This window comes from Copadichromis virginalis, linkage group LG18 (assembly GCF_057382275.1).
Source record: "Copadichromis virginalis isolate Kocher_CV1m ecotype Utaka linkage group LG18, C_Virginalis_male_GT1.1, whole genome shotgun sequence".
Lineage (NCBI taxonomy): Eukaryota > Metazoa > Chordata > Actinopteri > Cichliformes > Cichlidae > Copadichromis > Copadichromis virginalis.
The window spans coordinates 6607721-6625659 of record NC_140635.1 but is presented as its reverse complement, the minus strand read 5'-3'; the positions used below and the strand labels follow the sequence as shown (position 1 = coordinate 6625659).

The 17939-nt window shown below is 40.7% G+C and overlaps 1 protein-coding gene across 1 annotated transcript in view; it reads right to left on the bottom strand.

The window, feature by feature from the left end:
* Positions 1–17939, bottom strand: part of LOC146687138 (receptor-type tyrosine-protein phosphatase N2-like) — a 217768-nt gene that overhangs the window by 55897 nt on the left and 143932 nt on the right. The gene's annotated exons all lie outside the window — the stretch shown is intronic.

Sequence of the window (17939 nt, the reverse complement as noted above, 5' to 3'; positions counted from 1 at the left end):
TAGTAAAGCATTCTGGATGTCTCTAGACAGCTCAACACCCCGCTTGCTATATTGGAGGAATTTTCTACCACCATGCTCAGAGGCAACAGACGTTCTGCTGTCTTGAGCAAGTGCCTCGCCAATTCCGACCTCAGCTGCAATTTAATCCAGCGTGAGAGAACCAGATCCTTCAGCAAACAACTAGAGATTAAAGATTTCTTTTCAACCAGTCAGCTGCTTAAGATAACACAATGGACACATACTGTATGATAAAAGTCTCTGTCTGAACTGCTTCACGAATGTGCAATCATTTGAGAGCGGAGAAGTAAGTCTTATTGAGCTGTTCATTATGAGCTGCAGCTCCGACTGCTGCTTGCTGTTCATTTTCAGACACCAGCGAGCTCCAGATAATGGGCCTGTTGCATTTTACCTGACTACTACTAGTTAACAATAGGCAACATAATTCCCCGTTATTACGCACAGCATAATGATCTTGCCAACAAAGAGCGAGGCAAGAACCAAAAGAGTAGAGCTACAAATTGCATAGCCAATGACAGGCCTGTAATTCCTCTTGACAAAGAATTATCAAAAGAAATCAATCGCAAAAACAGCTTTTCTTGACTTGTTCCTTATTTGGAACCATTTTTTTCCCCATATCTTTGTCGCACAAAAGAGATTACCACTCATTTACGGGTACAAAAATTTCAAACGCTTGATGGTCCCAAGCACATAACTATGCTTATCGCTGCACTCATCATTAGTTTGTCCTAGCTGTAATTTTATGTTGCATATTAAGCTTGTTTAAAATTACTTTTGTATTCTGACAGAGAAAAATAATGATTTCAAAAAGAAAAAAAACAAAGGTTTTCTCAACCCTGGAGAAAGGCAGCTTGAGGGTGAAAAAAAAGGGAGGGGGCGGAAAAAAAAAATCCCTGTCCCTCAGTGGTAGAGGTCACGGAGATTAGGCGAGGTGTGGCGTGGTGAGTTAATGGAAAGGAGGCTTTGAAAGCAGCAGGGAGAAAAGGGGCAGTCCTGTCGGATCCCTCCTGCCTGCCTGTCAGCACAGAGAAGCCCTGAAACCCTGGGAGGTGGGAAAAGGACCGCTCTACCCTGTTAAAGATTGTTCTGGAATTCTTGTGAGGTTTCGGGGAGTGACCCCCACCCCACCGCCATCATCACTCGATAATGCACCCTCCCTTCATCGTTCCCCCCCACCCCGTGATTTCATTCATTGCTGCTGCTGCATTCAGCACCTAATAAAGAGTGCCCGCAAAAACACACACAATGGGGGACAACAGTTGTCCGATGCTTTGTGGGGTGTCCAATTTGCTTGGGGAGTTCTGAGCCATACTGTAAAAGCTGGTCGCATAGTAATGTGACGGCCCTGAAAAAAAAACAAAAAAAACAGCGGCTGTCTCCGAGTAAGGCTCTGAATTAAAGAAGAAAATATATATATATGTATGAGAAGTAAAAATTGTGATTCAGCTTTGAAGTACAGGGCACATTAAAGATTTATCTGCAAACTCAACTTACTATAGAGCCTGTTCATGAATCAGTAATGTAGGGAGTCTGTTTATATTACATTTATATGGCTGCTTGTCCTAATGTTGCATTACACATCTGCACGAGCAGACGCAATTGATTGCGGTTGGCTTGTGTATTTTTAATGTTTCTCCTCATTAATGCGCTTTTAATGTAAAAGATCGCGGCAAAAAATATCAGCCGTTAAGAAAGCATCATAAACAAAAGTAGCTGAGCAGTAGCCTGTATGCGTTGTGGGCTCGGCAAGCCCATTAATAATGCATTATTGCTGATTCCACATGCTTCCACTGCAATCATCTTTTGCAAAATGTATTTTTTTTTAAACCCGCGGATCAAATAACTTCATTTGTCATTTTACTCCCCGAGTCATCTCATTGTTTTGTCAAATTAAGTTTCATGGAGAGGGATTGCATCTTGCTTGGCTAGTAATGGCCCATAATTCAAGGCCCTAACTGTAACAGCTCAGTCATCTTTCACGGGACAGATGCCGGCGTTTCCAAAGCACACTCCCCACTCCGTACACACACACAGGCAGAGACGCACGCACTGATCCCACCTCCTCCCTCGGCCTCTTTATCATGGCTGCCTAGCATGTCTGTCTATTGATTCAAACAAATGTAGCCTGACCCCACCTGCTTAATCAAGTTTGGTTGCAGTTGTTAGTAACAGTAAAAGGGGGGTGGAAGAGTGTGTGTTGAGCGTAAGAGGGGGAGAGAGCGAGAGAGCGACTTGAGGGCGTATGACTTGTTAGTTCACAGCTATGAAAAACGAGCAGCCATTCTAGCCGAGCTGCAGCGGCAGATGTAGCAGAAATTTGCAATGAGTGAAAATCAAATGTTTGCTCAGGATGGGAGGTGGAACATTCACACATGAGCCAACGCATGCAGCCATTACTGTGAAAATGACTGTACAGCCTTTTCGGTAATATGCATTATGAAACTAAACACTTGCATTCGAAAGCTTGTACTCGATGTAAGTGTGTTACCTATATTGTACTGTATGTTTCCAGTAATAAGCGGCAATCTGCTCGTCTCTGCGGTTCTAAGGCCTTCATCGTTTCTCACTCCCGAGACTTAACCCTTTCAATCTAAGGTGAATTACAACCCAGCACATAGAAATGAAAGGAAATGTAAATTGGTTCACGTTGCTGGTGTGATTGTAGGTGAAAAAGGAATATCACTACGACTGTTGGGTTGAATCGCTGGACGGATTAAAACAGAAATTCAGGCTTTAATCTAAATCATTCCTGGCTCGGAAGTATTTTTCTCATGGTTCAGACAGACAAAGAAAAAAGCTACAGAAATCCTGTTTGTTTCTGGAAGTAAATCGGCCGTTCTGATCAAGACTTTTTGAGCGAGCGTCTGAACATGAAAGAAGAATGTTCTCTCCCCAAAGGCAGAGGGGAGATGGGAGTTCCTTTCATGCTTCCACTTCCATTGTCCATCTGCTCCCACAAAAATCGATTGTACTTGCAAATTCTTCATTTCACATAAGCAAATGTGGTTTGACATACAGTGTGCAGTGCCTCCTGACTATTTCTGAAAAGCATTAATGTAGCCCGTCAAGGATGCCGGCTGTCTGTCTGGCTGTAGACGCTGCTAGGTTCATCTCTTTTCAGCAAATATCAGACACACTCCCTGCAGACAGATAGGCGCCTTTACACAGGAGGGAAAAGAACAAAAAGAATAGCAGAACACCTTTGTTTTTTGTTTTTTTAATCACATGGTGAATTTCTTTAAGCAGTTTAGTGTTAAAATCTTACTTATGTGGGCAGCAGCCTAAATTCCATAGACTTACAATAATCTTCTTTGCAGCTGTTACTACTAAAACCTTACTTAAATCAATTAAGAAAATAGATTTAGGTTAACTCTCCTCAAAAATGTGAGTAAATCATTCATCGGAAAAACGAATGATTCTGGTCTTTGGTTTTGCGTGGACGTTTGGTGGTGGAGCGGTTAAGTCTCCTGGTCGGTATGAGTGTGACGGGGTGTATATGTGTGTGCGTGAATGGGGGTGTGGATTAGCCAGGCTTCCATAGACAAAAGGCAGATGGATTTGCACGGCTCCGGCTTATTCAGAATGGGTAAAAAAGGTCAGAGGGAGAGCGCCGGCCAGCTTTTGTTTTCCTGGACGACGACCGCTGTAGAAAAGATTTATCCCTCACCTCTGATTCATTCCGGGCCTTTGAAAAAGTTCAACCAGGGTTTCAAGAAAACCTTTCAGCAAACAAGCACAGAGAAACACATCATTCATGCACATGTATGCACGCACGCACACACACACACATATAGCGGGATGTATGAATAAGTACATTTTTACTATGCGTGCATTGCAAGAAATATGACTACATTACATTTCATGTACTTACATCTGCTGGTGCACAGTTGCATGTATGTATGTCTTTTAACAACACACCCACACACTCTCAAACGCCGTGCACTGATGTCTGCACACTGCACGCACCCAAATTCAAATGCACCTGAGTCAAACTTTGCACAAAACAGAAAAAAATGATCCTTTGCTCGTATAAGCACCCACTTAAAAACCAAGCAACAACTCTATTCATTTCACCTCACCTTCACCGGATTAAACCGATTCTTCTGCGATATCACAAATTGCACACAAATTAGGGCAATCCTCGAAGATGAATATCACAGCATTAAAAAACAAAAAGAAAACAAACCACAAGGTTATTTAAAGTTCGCACTCCAGCAGTGCGAGGCGGCAGCTGAGCAAAATGAAAACAGCAGCAAATCCCATTAAACTGAATGTTATTACAATGTTACGGTGAGATGCAGCTGCATGAAGCCCCCTCGACCACGGTGCGCCGTCACTCACTGTCTAAACTCCACGGATACTCCCACTGCGCGTTCACCTTTAAAATATTCGACTTTCCGGGACAAATTTTAGGCAATTTTTAATCAAGCGAAGGAATTTCTATCGACACACTAGGTTCTAAATTAAACTGATGCAATATTGTATTTGAAAAACAATGTGTTTAAAACCAGGGCACACTCCTTCGTCTCTTTTAGAGAAATGACTGAAAAGAGCGACACCAGAACAGACCCATCATCTTTAATATTTCGCAAAGATTTGTGGGACAATTCGACAGCTGTGGGTACTGATTAAAATCAGCCCACATTAGCATGCAAAACAATTAAAACCTACCAAAAATCCATGGTGAGGTAATGCAACAGACACCTCCTCTTGCGTCTATTTCCCATTCCACTCCGGCTGCACGGACTCCACAGACTCAGAGACAGCATCATACCAAAGGAGGAGGAGGAGAGAGTCAGTGAGTTGGAGAGAGAGGGAGTTTCATCTCCTCCCATCATCTCCTTTCTCTCCTTTGGAAAAAAAGAAAAGAAAAGAAAGTTCCCAGCTTTCTTTCCTCCCCCTCTTCTTTTTTATGCCATTAACCTCATCCCTTGTAAACAACAAAAAAGAAAAGAAAAAAAAGGAGAAATGCACCAAAAGATTTCTCTCCTGTCTTCTTCCTGATGCAATTCAAGATACGTTTGGAGAGGAGATGACAGGAAAAGAGAGGAGAGGACGAGCAGCCTCCACTTCCAGAGGGAGGAATGATGCTATTTTTTTTAAGGAGAGAGAGACTACAAATGTGCTGTGGGGCTCCTCCTTATATTCTTCCCATCCCTCCCTCCATTCCCTGCCTGTCTACAGCACATGTCACCTCCCTTGTTGCCATGGCTACGGCTCCACATGTTGCCGACAGGAGGAGGAAGAGGAGAGGAAGAGGAGTTGAGGACAAGAGAGTAAAAAGGGAATGAAAAGAAAAGGGGGGAAAACGAAGAGAGGATTGAAAAAAAAAACCCCGAACAGGACAGGAAGGATGAGGGAAGGAGGCAAAGGAAAGGGACGAGGCTGTAAGGAAAGGAGGAGAGGGAATAAAGGGGAAAAAAGCAGGACATTCCTTTTTACAAGTCATTCCGACTCGTGCTGCTTCTTAAAATCTTGTTTTCCTTCAATCAAATTAAAGTTATTCTGTAGATGTGGTGACATCGGTTTGCTTTCTGGGAACAAATGGAAATATCTTCAGGCACATCAGTCCTCTGCTGCCAAGAAACTGCTGCTCGATTCAAGACAATTCAGGCGACTAAAGATTTCTCTTTAAGCAGAATTATCTCCATGGGCAATGCAGTGTTTTCTTTCCCAATCTGACTTTAATAGGATTTTAGGACTATTGGAACTTGTTACTCGTAGAAGGGATTTAGGGCATAGTTAAAGGTAAAAAATGTGTAGATTTCCTTCCACTGAACTAAAAGATTTTTCTCTCACTCGTAAAAAAAAAAAAAAAAAAGTATTGATGTGTATGACTATTGACAGAAAGTGAGCTGTTTGTGCGGTATAACAAATAGAAACTGACAGCTTACTTGCAGTTTTGATTTAAATTGAAGGACCTGACTGTGACCTAACTGTTTGCATGTGAAAAATATTAGTTTTATTTAATACATTACCAAATATTTGCTCATAGCTTTGAAAAAACAATCACATACAGATTGATTTATGTCTTTCAGTTTACTGTATCCAGCTATTCTTCTTTCGTAATCATTGTTGGCGAGAGTGAAAAGGACTAACAGCTGCAGCGAACGTGGACCGTTACAGAATTAAGTTGGGAAGCTGTGTTTGTCAGCGTACTTGCATGTGTGTTTGTGCATTTGAGTCAGAATTTTTTTTTTCCTGATGTCAGATGTTTGTTGGGGTTTTTTGTCTGTGTGTGCGTGGATGGAAAAACAACAAACTTAACAGTGTTTGCAGCTTGAAAAAAAAATTAAAAAGAGAGGGCAAAGAGAGGAGATGCTGCCTAATGCAGTTGACAAGGTCCTTCCTGGGGAGCGTGTGTGTGTGTGTGTGTGTGTGTGTGTGTGTGTGTGTTTGAGTGTGTGTGTGGGGCTCTTCAGTTCATCTTTCTTTTCAGTCCCCTGCATCTCCTTCACATACACCCCCACCCAATCTTTTGTCCTCCTTGGTGGCAGCTGGAGGTGGCAGGCAGCGGAGACCCTGCTCTCCTCTGTGTGCCGAGAGGGCTAGGAGGGTGGGGGCAGGGAGTTGCTTGGTGGAGTTTAGGGGGGGCTGACCGGTACCTCCCACCTCCCATCGGTCCAACTCTCGATGCTTTGAACGCAAGCAAAAAGAACTGGAAGTGACAAAGTTGGGGAGCTTTGGTGGCCTGTATTTGATTTCCTCTTCCTTTTTAGCAACATGAAAATCGCTTGCTGTTTTTCTGTTTTTGTTACACACACACACACACACACACACACACACACACACACACACACACACACACACAATGCAATACTACCTGTTCCTGCATTTTATGTGTCTGCATCACAGTTTTAACATCAGGCCATAAGCAGAAGTGTTAATGTGTTAACTCTGAACTCTCAATCAAGCAGTTCCAACCTAGAGAACTTTGGTTAGTTTGGTCCACCTATTATGGGAAATACTTTCCCATAGCACCAAACAGCTGATACACTAACAGTGGGAGAGACAGACGCTTTTACTCAGGAGCGCGTGGAGGCCAAACATTTGCTCAAAGGAAGATAAATACATCCACTCAGATTATTCATGTGGCAACGTACTTGCTGGATATGTACATAGTAGAGCTGGGCGATAGAACGATAACGATATGTATCGCGATATAACTTTTACTCGATAGAGAAATTAAGCTATCGCGATAGACCTCGCCGCTCTTGTCCTCTTAAAAAAAAAAAAAAAAAAAAAAAAGGTCAGCCAATCCAAATTAAGCAGCGCAGAGCCGAACCAATCACAGCCGCAGCGTCACGTCGCGTGACTTGTTACGTACAGCACAAGTGCCAAGCCGCACGTGTGTTTGTTTGGGAAACAGCCAGCGGGTAATGGAGCCAGCGCATAATGGAGGAAATGAGTGTGCCGACTAGAAAAATCAACCGAGCGTGACCGAAGAGAAAACAGATGATGGTTCCAATGCCGGAGAGATTGTCGAACGGAAGAGCCATAGAAGTTCTGTAGTGTGAAGGTATTTCGGCTATTTCAAGTCTGACAAAAAACAGAGTAGCGTGCACTGTAAATTGTGCCGAAAGCAAGTCTGGAAATACAATGAACTGGTGCATGCGTCACACTGTGCGCCACGTTATTGTTTCGGTGAAATGAATTTCTACAATACTGTTACTGTTAATTCTACTCTCTGCAGTGTTTAAATGCTTACATATACACACAGTTACTGTCCGTCCACACATACGACTCGGTTCTGCTTCTATGCCCCAGCTTTGTTTACTTTTTCCCACCGAGGCTTCTAGACTTCTGATTGGCCAACATTTCTGCACGGTTAGGAATCTAGCGCCACCTGCTGCTTTGGCATGTTCATAGCAGCGTTTTCCTTCATTTCTGCCTTTATGTGTGGACGGGATTATTTTTTAAAACGAAAACGGAAAATCTCCGTTTTCAAAAATACCCGTGTACGTGTGGACGTAGCCTCAGTCTCTGACTGGAAGCGCTAATTCGTCATTCGGCTTTTGTCAGACTAAAGTAACTGTTAAAACTGTTTGAAAAGCTCAGCTATACAACAAGGAGAGATTGAGAATTTCCTTTTAGTTCTCAGTTTATTTGATATTGACAAAAGTTAGTCAGTTTTGTCTGTTCTTCTGTAAAACAAACTAAGATTTATTTTTAGAATTAATATTTTGTTTCTAAGTGGAATTGACAATTTAGTCTGTTTCGTTTGTTCTATTTTGAAACTTAAACGCTTTAGCGGCTGCCTTTTGTGTAGTTTGCAATATTTGCCTTTATTTATCTGAAAAAGTCTCATGTTCCTTAAGTACATCTACCCTGTTGAACTTATTATGGGAAATAAATATTTAAATAAAAACAAGCTGCTGATTATTTCACATTTTACTTGTGAGCAACAGCACATTTAAATCTTACAAATATAGTTATTTGGCTTATATCGTGATAGATATCGTTATCGCCTGAAATGAAAAAAACATATCGTGATATGAAAAAATCTCATATCGCCCAGCTCTAGTACATAGACATCTGTTTGCCAATATATTAACTCAGATGTGCACATATACTGTCATTATTTTTTCCACTTCCAGCTTAATACTGTAAATATTGATAATATTAATGTTATAAAATGTACTCAGAGCAAGCTACATTGTTATGGTACAATACAGTATATTTTTCTTGGTGAGTGGAGCGTCTCATGGTACATAAATACAAATAATACAGAAAGTGCTTTGAGATTTATTTAAATTGATAAATTATTTTATCTTTCGACTTAGATTGTTATGGATGTGTGATATGATTTTTTGTTACTTATGTGACTAAGAGCAGTATTAAGGTTTGGTTAAAAATGGGCGACCAAGAAGGAGACTCCTCCATCCAACCGGAAATAAATCTCAAGGTGTTGAAATGTTATGTTCCCACAGCTGAGAGTAAAGAAATTACAACAAAGCTGATATCTTGTCATAGTTGAAGAAAGATGCACTTTTTTCCATATTGACAAGACAGCTTCATGCTGTCTTGTCAATATGGATTTGTTGAATGTTGATTTGTTGATTTGTTGAATGCACATCCATAATGCAAATCTGCTTTTTGAACACATCCCAAAGGCGCTATATTAGACTGAGATCAGGCCTTTTGAGTACTGTGAACTCGCTGCCGTATTCAAGAAACCACTATCAGATGATCTGTGGTTCATAACATGAACTGTTGTCCTGCTGAAAGCAGATGGGTACACTGTGGTCATGAAGGGATGTACATAAATGAGTAACAATGCTCGGGTAGGCTGTGGTCTTTAAGCAATGCTCAATTGATACTAAAGGACAGGCCCGGCCCTAACCAATCTGGCGCCCTAGGCAAGATTTTAGGTGGCGCCCCCCTACATCGGCAGTGTAGTGTATGTACTCACAAGAAACCGAATAGCTTTGTCTTTGACCTTCTTTTTTTTTTACTTAAAGAAAGCAAATTCACAATCAGAATAATTAACAAGATAAAAAAAGATATGAATAAATAAATGAATACAAAAAATAAAAAATGAATATATGAAATACAATAAATTTTACATACATAAACACAATAAAACGTGTCAACAAGTTGGATAAAATAAATTAAAAATACAATATAAATAAGGCAACAGGAAGACCGCTTGATGCTGCTGCATCATGGCTGGGTTGTGCTGCTGATGCTGCATCACTGGTGGGTTGTGCTGCTGAAGTGGAGGCAGCAGCGGTAGATGTGGTAGATGGCCCAGGGGTGGGATTTAGAAACTTCAACAGTGCATCTGAAGAGAGGAGTATGTGACACCACTGAGTATTAAAGTCTAATAATAAAAACATGATTCCAGGAATAAAATGAAATGATATAATATAAATGAAAAACCAAAGAGATATATATATGATGTTAACTGATATGCAGATTAGATTAGATTCAATTTATTGTCATCATTACAGTGAAATGCTGAATAGCAGAATGCAAAGTAACAGTATAATATCATATGAGAATGTTATGTTATGATTATCTTTGACCGAATCACAGCAGTGCTCATATTAAAAAACAGCATTCCCTCTCATGTGATATTGCTTAATTAACATTAATGATGTGCACTTTAACAACTAGGCTTACAACTGTAATATATACAGGGGTGGAAAAGTGACTATTACCTGCAGGGTAAACGTTAGCTAACCAGAAGGCAATAACAATGTAAACAAAAAACACCTGCTTAAAAGATGAATACAAATGAGGAATGGTGGGAAAGGTGGGAGTACTGTAATTACCTAACGTTACATTATTATTTTCCATAACAATTTAGCCCCCTCCACAATATTAACTGACGTTAAAACAGTTAACTAGCTATTTATTGATTAGCAATTAGCGAATCATGTAACATTAGCTTAATGCTAAAAATTTAGGTTACTATCACATTCAGACAAATAATTTCATGTAGGCTAACGTTACCTACCTCTGTCTTTTTCTCGTTTCTCCTCCTCTTCTTTTCTCTTTTTTCTTCCCTGGCCACCTGACAGTTTTGGCCGTTTTGATATCTTGTGTTGATTTTTTGATGTGGTGACGTCCAAAAGGAACCATGATACCGGGAGGGAGGGGGCGCACCGCGTGGGGAGGGGGGGGGGGGGCGTAATGTTGTAACAAATAATGTTTCTATTAAATAAGCTTTACTTTGCATTTTAATTAACGTGGGATTATTTTTTGTATTTAGAATTAATAGTACCAACTTTTTTTTTTTTTTCAACATTTATGGCACTGGCGTGGCGCCCCCTGATGGACGGCGCCCTTAGCATTTGCCTATACGGCCTATGCCACGGGCCGGCCCTGCTAAAGGATTCAAAGTGCACCAAGAAAATATCCCCCACACCATTACAGCGCCACTAGTTGAACAAAGCGGCGATCTGCGCTTTCATTTCATTTATCCCGAATTCGGAGCCTACCATTTGAATGTCACAGCAGAATCTCTTCAGACCAGGCAACGTTTTTCCAGCCCTCTGTTGTCCAAGTCAGAAAATTATAGCCTCAGCTTCCTGTTCTTAGCCGACAGGAGGAGTACCTCTGCTGCTGTAGCCCATCTTTCGACCAAGATTTAATGAGTTCTTCTTTTAGAGATCCTCATACCTTGGTTGTAATGAGCGGTGGTTTGAGTTACTGTTGCATTCCTATCAACTCAAAGCTGTCTGGCACATCTCCTCCGACCTCTGACATCCACAAAGCACTTTCGCCCAGAGAGCTGCCACTCACTGGATATTTTTTCTCTTCCCATTTTAGGACTGTTCTCTGGAAAATTTAGCTTCCAGTACTAATGGTGAAGACAGTTAGCAGGAGCAGCAGAATTTACATCTGCTACCAAGTTAACTGTTTAGCAGAGGCGTAATTTTACCTCAGAGTTCTTTGCAATATCGCTTTCTTTTTTTCAGACTTGGACAACTCCCTGTGTTTAATTGCTTTTTGAAGATTGAATCTTTCTATTTCAAGGACTATGTTACTCTAACATTTGTTCACTGTTAACATTTTCACAAACTGAATGAAGGTGATTTTTTATTAAACCTGAAGTCTGTGTGTACATTTTATAAAGCAGCCTGAAAACAGGTAGCTGTGATTATCATGAAGACTTGTAAATGAGGTTATGAACACTCACTCAGCTGGATTTTATTTAGTTAGCAGTTATTCAGCAGCACCTTACAAGGCCACAGTTGCATGCACATTAGTGTAAAGCAGGGGTGCTCAATACGTCGATCGCGATCGACCAGTCGATCGCAAAGGTAGTATTGGTAGATCGCATGGCATTAAAAAAATAGATGCCAGCCTATCATCCATCCCGTCACTTGATTGATACAGGGAAGCCAGTCAGATGACAGCAGATTTTTTCTGACGCTTAGGTCGCTGCGCATGCGCAAACAGCGGCGCGAAGTGTAGTAAAACTGACAAGCTAGTCAGCGAGTTAACTCCAATTTTTAGCTCTCGGTTTTTTCTCTTAAACCTGGCCGTCAGCAGCTACTGTCCGGACTATGCATCCCTGGCTGATTCAATTCAGTGCAAGTCATCAGAGTAAACTCAGGTAATGACAAAAAATTTACATAGTTAATTGTGTTGTGAAATATTGGATATTGCGGTTATGCATGTATATACATTGTAGATATAAAGAATCCTCAATATATTTATAAATAAGTATATGTTTTGGATTTTTGTAGTGGGTAGATCATTTTGACTTGGTCATTTTATAAGTAGCTCACATGCGGAAAAAGTGTGAGCACCCCTGGTGTAAAGGGAGGTGCTGTGGATGCTCTTCTTTACAAGGATCAGATTTATCTGAAAGGAGCACTGTACTCATACTGAATGGACTTCCTGGATCCTAGTTGCCATGCTGTTCTTTGCTGACGGAACATGCTATCCTAGATTTCCGTGGATGACATAAGTAGAGGAAACATGCTGTTAAAAGGGGGAAATGGTGCTAGCTGGGTAGAAAAATTCAAACCATTTGGTAAAATTAGCAATTTTGTGTCCCAGATTCAAGCACAGAAATTCTCACAAGTGGGAATTTTTCCAAATTCAACAAGGAGGAAATGTCTTCTTAACATAACACTTGGCAATCCTGTAGTGTCAAACCTGATGGTTGCAGACGCTTTTTGGCCACTTCTGCATCCTTTGAAGCTGGTTCATATTCTCTGCACCCCAGGTAAAATATAATGATAAAACAGCACATCAGATATGTTGTATATATTAAGATAAAGGAATTAAACTTTCAACCCAATTAAAGCCATTATCAAATTATCTATTTAATACCAGTCAGGAAGGTATTAAATGAATTTTTCAAAATAAACGGAATCACGTGAAATAGTATGCAGAGTGTTTCCGGATGAGAGGTGAGGTGCAAAAAAAGTAAACCTTAGAACAGGCTTTTCCCCGCAGCACATCATGTAATAAATACAAAGAAATTGCAGCCGTTTACACTTATCGTATGTCTAAAAGTGTATAGTTTCATGCATCGGTCAAATGACTCGACTCCAGGTACACAACATCCAGCTGAAAACACTTCACACAAGTCGAGTTGCCCAAGATTCACAGAATTTACAGAAAATGTAAAAATTGTGTGATATATATCGTTGTCGGGACGATAAATGTCGGGATATGAGATTTTGGTCATATTGCACAGCCCTACATCACGTTACCTGTTAAAACAAGTGATCCTCGCAAGCATTTTAGATTTAAAGTGCCTGTTGGGCGCTGGCTTAGCTAAGTGCATTGAGCGGCCGACCACATGCTATATAGCCGGGTTTGAGTTCAACCTGCATCTACTCAGCTGAATGAGGCCTTGCAATGTTAATACTGGTAGCTAACTGCAGATATGTCTGAGACCAAATACTTACCCTGTGTTTGTAGTCCAACTGTTATTTTTAAAACTTCTCCCAGGATCCTTCACTGTGAACTTCACACCTGACCTTGCCCCGGTAGTTTTTAGTCAGAACTAACTATTTCGTTTTCTCCACTGCTCCTTTTGTTGGCTATAAATCGTAATTCGAGATTGCGAATTTGTTTGCACGACACTTCCACGGTGCTTTGCTGAGGTTTTAAGTTTTTTTTGTTTCTTTTTGTTGACATGTAAAATGAGAAGATTGATGGCGACCATTAAGATCTCTTCTCCGCATGAGACTACTTGACTTTATTCTCTCTGCTATCACTTGAAGCCTCACAGAACCCAGAGTGAGAAGTCCCCACTGTCATTAACTATGGATGAACAGAGGATTTTAGACCAACAATCTCCACATAATGAGCTCGGAAAACATCACTCAACTTGCAACCTTAAAAAACAGTCATGTCTCCCTCTTTGTGTGACGGCTTCAGAACGACACGGCCATCAACTCCGCCGTCAGCTCTGTCAGATGGTAACGACATCAGAGGCCATCATCGCCTGGATACTCACAAACAGCTTGTGTGATATTCAAACGGTCACCGATGGATACGAAATGAAAGGCTGTCTCTCATGTTGTTCAACAAAATGACAGCTCATTCAGCCCAGGACCACCAAACCATTGTCCTTTGTGTGGTGCAAGTATTTTGGATTCCTGTGACCCACCATTCTGCCCCCACATGCCTTGTCTTCAAGGATGGCACCCAAGACAAAAGAGCCATCATCTGCATGATATGGTAGCCCCTCAGCCCCGATGCCCCCTGGGACATAAATCTTCAGCATACAGTAAGCAAGCATAACATCTGGTCTGACTGACAAATAGACAGTGACAAAGTATTTCATACAGTTTGTGTTAAAGCAGCGATTGAAAACCTGCTAGTTGCACCAAAGAAAATGAGGATGTACCTTTCCAGTTCTGGGCAGAAAGGAGACCCAAACACACTCAATACTCTGAGGACTTTCCATCTTTACAATGAGCACAAAAACAAAACAAGAGTGCAAGAAGCTCTGTTAAAATTTAAGGTAAATGCAGAGCAAAAAGTAACGGATGTAGCGCTTTGTAGCAAAACCATTAAAAAATAGTGACCCTATAGGCTTCATATGATGAAGTGCTTCATGCTTAACTCATTCACTGCCATTGACGTCTATAGCCGTCAATTGCAGTGAATGAGTCAATGGGTTTAACTCATTCACTGCCAATGGCTGGCAGTGAATGAGTTAACAGCAAACAACAGTGGCCACAATTTTTTTTTCCAAAGAGTGCATGAACCCAGACTTGACTGGGCTTTCTGTCCCCTTCATTTTTTATTTATTTATCCCCTTCCTCAGGTTTTCACACACACACACACACACACACACACACACACACACACACACACACACACACACACACACACACACACTGCTCTGTCTTGTACCTTTGGCTAAGCTCACTTCACATGCTGGAAAATGGCTTGACAGCGGAGGCCGATGTAACTGTCTTCCTTCTGCAGTCAGAGGGGCGAGCATGAAACAATTCTCCTGACAGTCTTGACTGGAGCAGCATCACCATCAGGCGGTCTAAGTCTGCGAGCTCCGCTTCACCAGTCCAATCACACCACGAGAGTTTAAAGGCGCCATGTCCTGTATGCTGTTCCCCGCCGTTAAACAAGCGGAGACTGTCCTTGGCCATAAAACCGTCTGCTCATTTGTTAAAATATGTTTTCCTGGTAACTTGAACATGCTGGGACACCTGTGGCTAAAGCACAAATATATCTTTTTCCTTTGAAAACAGTAGCACTGGCATTTTATTGAAACATATGTTAACCTCCTAAGACCTGAACTCTTCCACAGCAACATTTTTAATTTCTCTTTGATATTTGGGCAAATTGGGATCCGATGAATGTAAAAACAAAGAATTACCAGATATTTTTTTTACCTGATTTTTGTTTCTAAGAAAAATGAGTGCCACATATATGATATTCGTTTAAAATTTCGATAGACCAGTAGCAGTATAATGTCCTCGTAAGTGGATATCAGGACCTTGTAGAGCAAAATTGAGTATTTTGCTCTAGATAACCCAAAATGTGATGTCCACATATGCGGACGCCAGGTCCTAGGAGGTTAAACTTTCACCAACAGGCCAATGATACCCACTCAGTTATTGTTGTAATTGACTTTAACTAACTCCCTGGCAGAGCCCTTCGACTGCTGTCCCTGAATAACACTGCATCCGAAAGCAAGTCCAGTCCACTGAAGATATGACATAGTGCAAAGTGCTTACTGAAGGGACATTAAATGTGAATGTCACACAGGTTTGTGTATACATTGGTTTGCTTGTTTTATGTGTCCAAAATAAAAGGCTGTAAAGGTTGTAAATTAACTTCATGACTCACACACCAGACTAGAATTTGTTTCTACTGATTACAGTCAATGTTTTTTTTTGGAAACTTAACATTTAAACAACACAAAGACTATATGTGAAAAATAATTTTTGCTCCTGGGTTGAAAAGAGAAGAGAAGCTATGGTACATTAAACCTGCATTCTTTCTAATTCTGAGGAGGTGGAAACGCTGCTGATTTTAAAAAGAAGTCAGACTGTATGGATGTCTGTGAGACATCTCTTTCTTTCAACTATTTTACTCTTATTTAATACAGTTTATTTTGCAAACGATGGTCCTATTTAAAAGATATGTGCAAACATATCACAGAATGAGACCAAAGAAACATTTCTCTTTAGGTTCAGTTTTTCCGCCATTATGCATCCGTGTATACTCTCTGACTGGACACATCACAAACATGTTTGATGTTTCCATTTTTCTTGTCTGGCCCTAAATTCGATGCTAGATTCCTAAACTGACACATCAAAACTTTGAGAACACCTGCTTTAAGGTTTGCCCACCAAATGAATGATGAGTTCCTGCAGTATAAGAACGCACTGACTGATGACAATAATGCTAAATGATGTCTGGGTGCACTCGATGGACCGGAGAAACGACCACCGTTCTCCCTAACTAACCTAAATTCAAATATAAAGACTCTTTTTAATTTTAACTGTTTTTGTTTTTTTTACCTAAAACAAAAACATAACTTGCAGCCGATCTGCCTGAAGTCTAGAACCCATGGACATCACCAAATGTTGTGCTCCTCCCTTGAGTTGCTTTGCCTTCAGTTGGTGAGTTTTCCGAAATAAAAAGCATGCTCTATTATTACTGAGGTCAGTTGAATAACTTTGCAACTGAGGAAAATCTTAAGAAACTCTTAGGCTGCTTTTGCAGCATTTGGCTAAATCTCAGCAGAGCATGTAGCCCTGCACACTTCTATCAGCAGTCAGATCATCGACAAACCGTGGCCCTGTTCCACTGGCAGCCATACATGCCCATAGCACTGCCTCCACCATGTTAGACAGATAATGTGGTATTCTTTGGATCATGAGCCGTTTCTCTCCTTCTCCATACCTTCCTCTTCTCATCTGTTTTTCTCTCATCCTCTCATTTCATCTGTGATATTTTTTGTGGATTATTTTAGATGTTTTTAGGCAAAGTCTAATCTGAACGTCTTGGTGTTGAGCATAATTCTTGTAGATGCTCTGTACTTCCATTCATGAAGGCGTCTTTTGATTGTAGACTTTTCTTGACTAGGTTAGATGCTGTGAAGTAGTTTTTCTTAACTATGGAAATAATTCTGTCATCATCCTCTTTAGCCATCCTCTGGGGTCTTCCAGGCTTCTTGGTGTAGCTGAGTGTTGTTTTTTTTTAATGCACAGTATTGTTTATTCTAAACTTGAAAACTTTGTGTCTGTCTGATAGGTTTATTGGGGTTTTTGAGCCTAATAATAGCCTCCTTCACTTGCGCTAACATCTTTGGGTCTCATATTAAAATTATACTGAAACTACAGTGGACAGTTACAAAATACTAACTCAACACTTAAAAAAAACTTCAGATATTACGTCTACTTCCTTTGTGATGAAGCAGTAAGAGAACAAGCCTCACCTGGCCATAAAACTGCTTGATAGTCGATCGCCACATTCATTTTTAACTTTGAAGACAGAGGAATGTATAAAAATGCCTGTAAAACTTGAACAGTTTTTTGTAAAACCCCATCAATTAAAATTGTCTGTTTGCACTGCAACCACATATTGATTGATTTCCAGTCATACTGGTGATGTAGCACAGAGGCAAAACTACAAGATCTATGTCTTTGTTTCAAACATTAAAAAGGGCGATGTACAAGTCTTCATCTACAGTAAAATGCAGCTCAGCACTGAATAATTTTTAAACCACTGGTTGTCTGTTTGCTGTTTGTCACTTCTGGTGCAAATGAGCTGCACAAAAAGCAGTGAGGCATCCCACCGGCACAGTCCACTATCTATACTGCGGTTCTGCATAAAGAAAACAATTCAGTTTTGTGGTTGTAATGTATTCCACCAGATTTTGTTGCAGAGATGGCAAATAAAATCACTGACACACCATGCCCTCTCACAGATATCTTTTATCTTCAGAGGTTGTGACCGCAGCAGAGCTC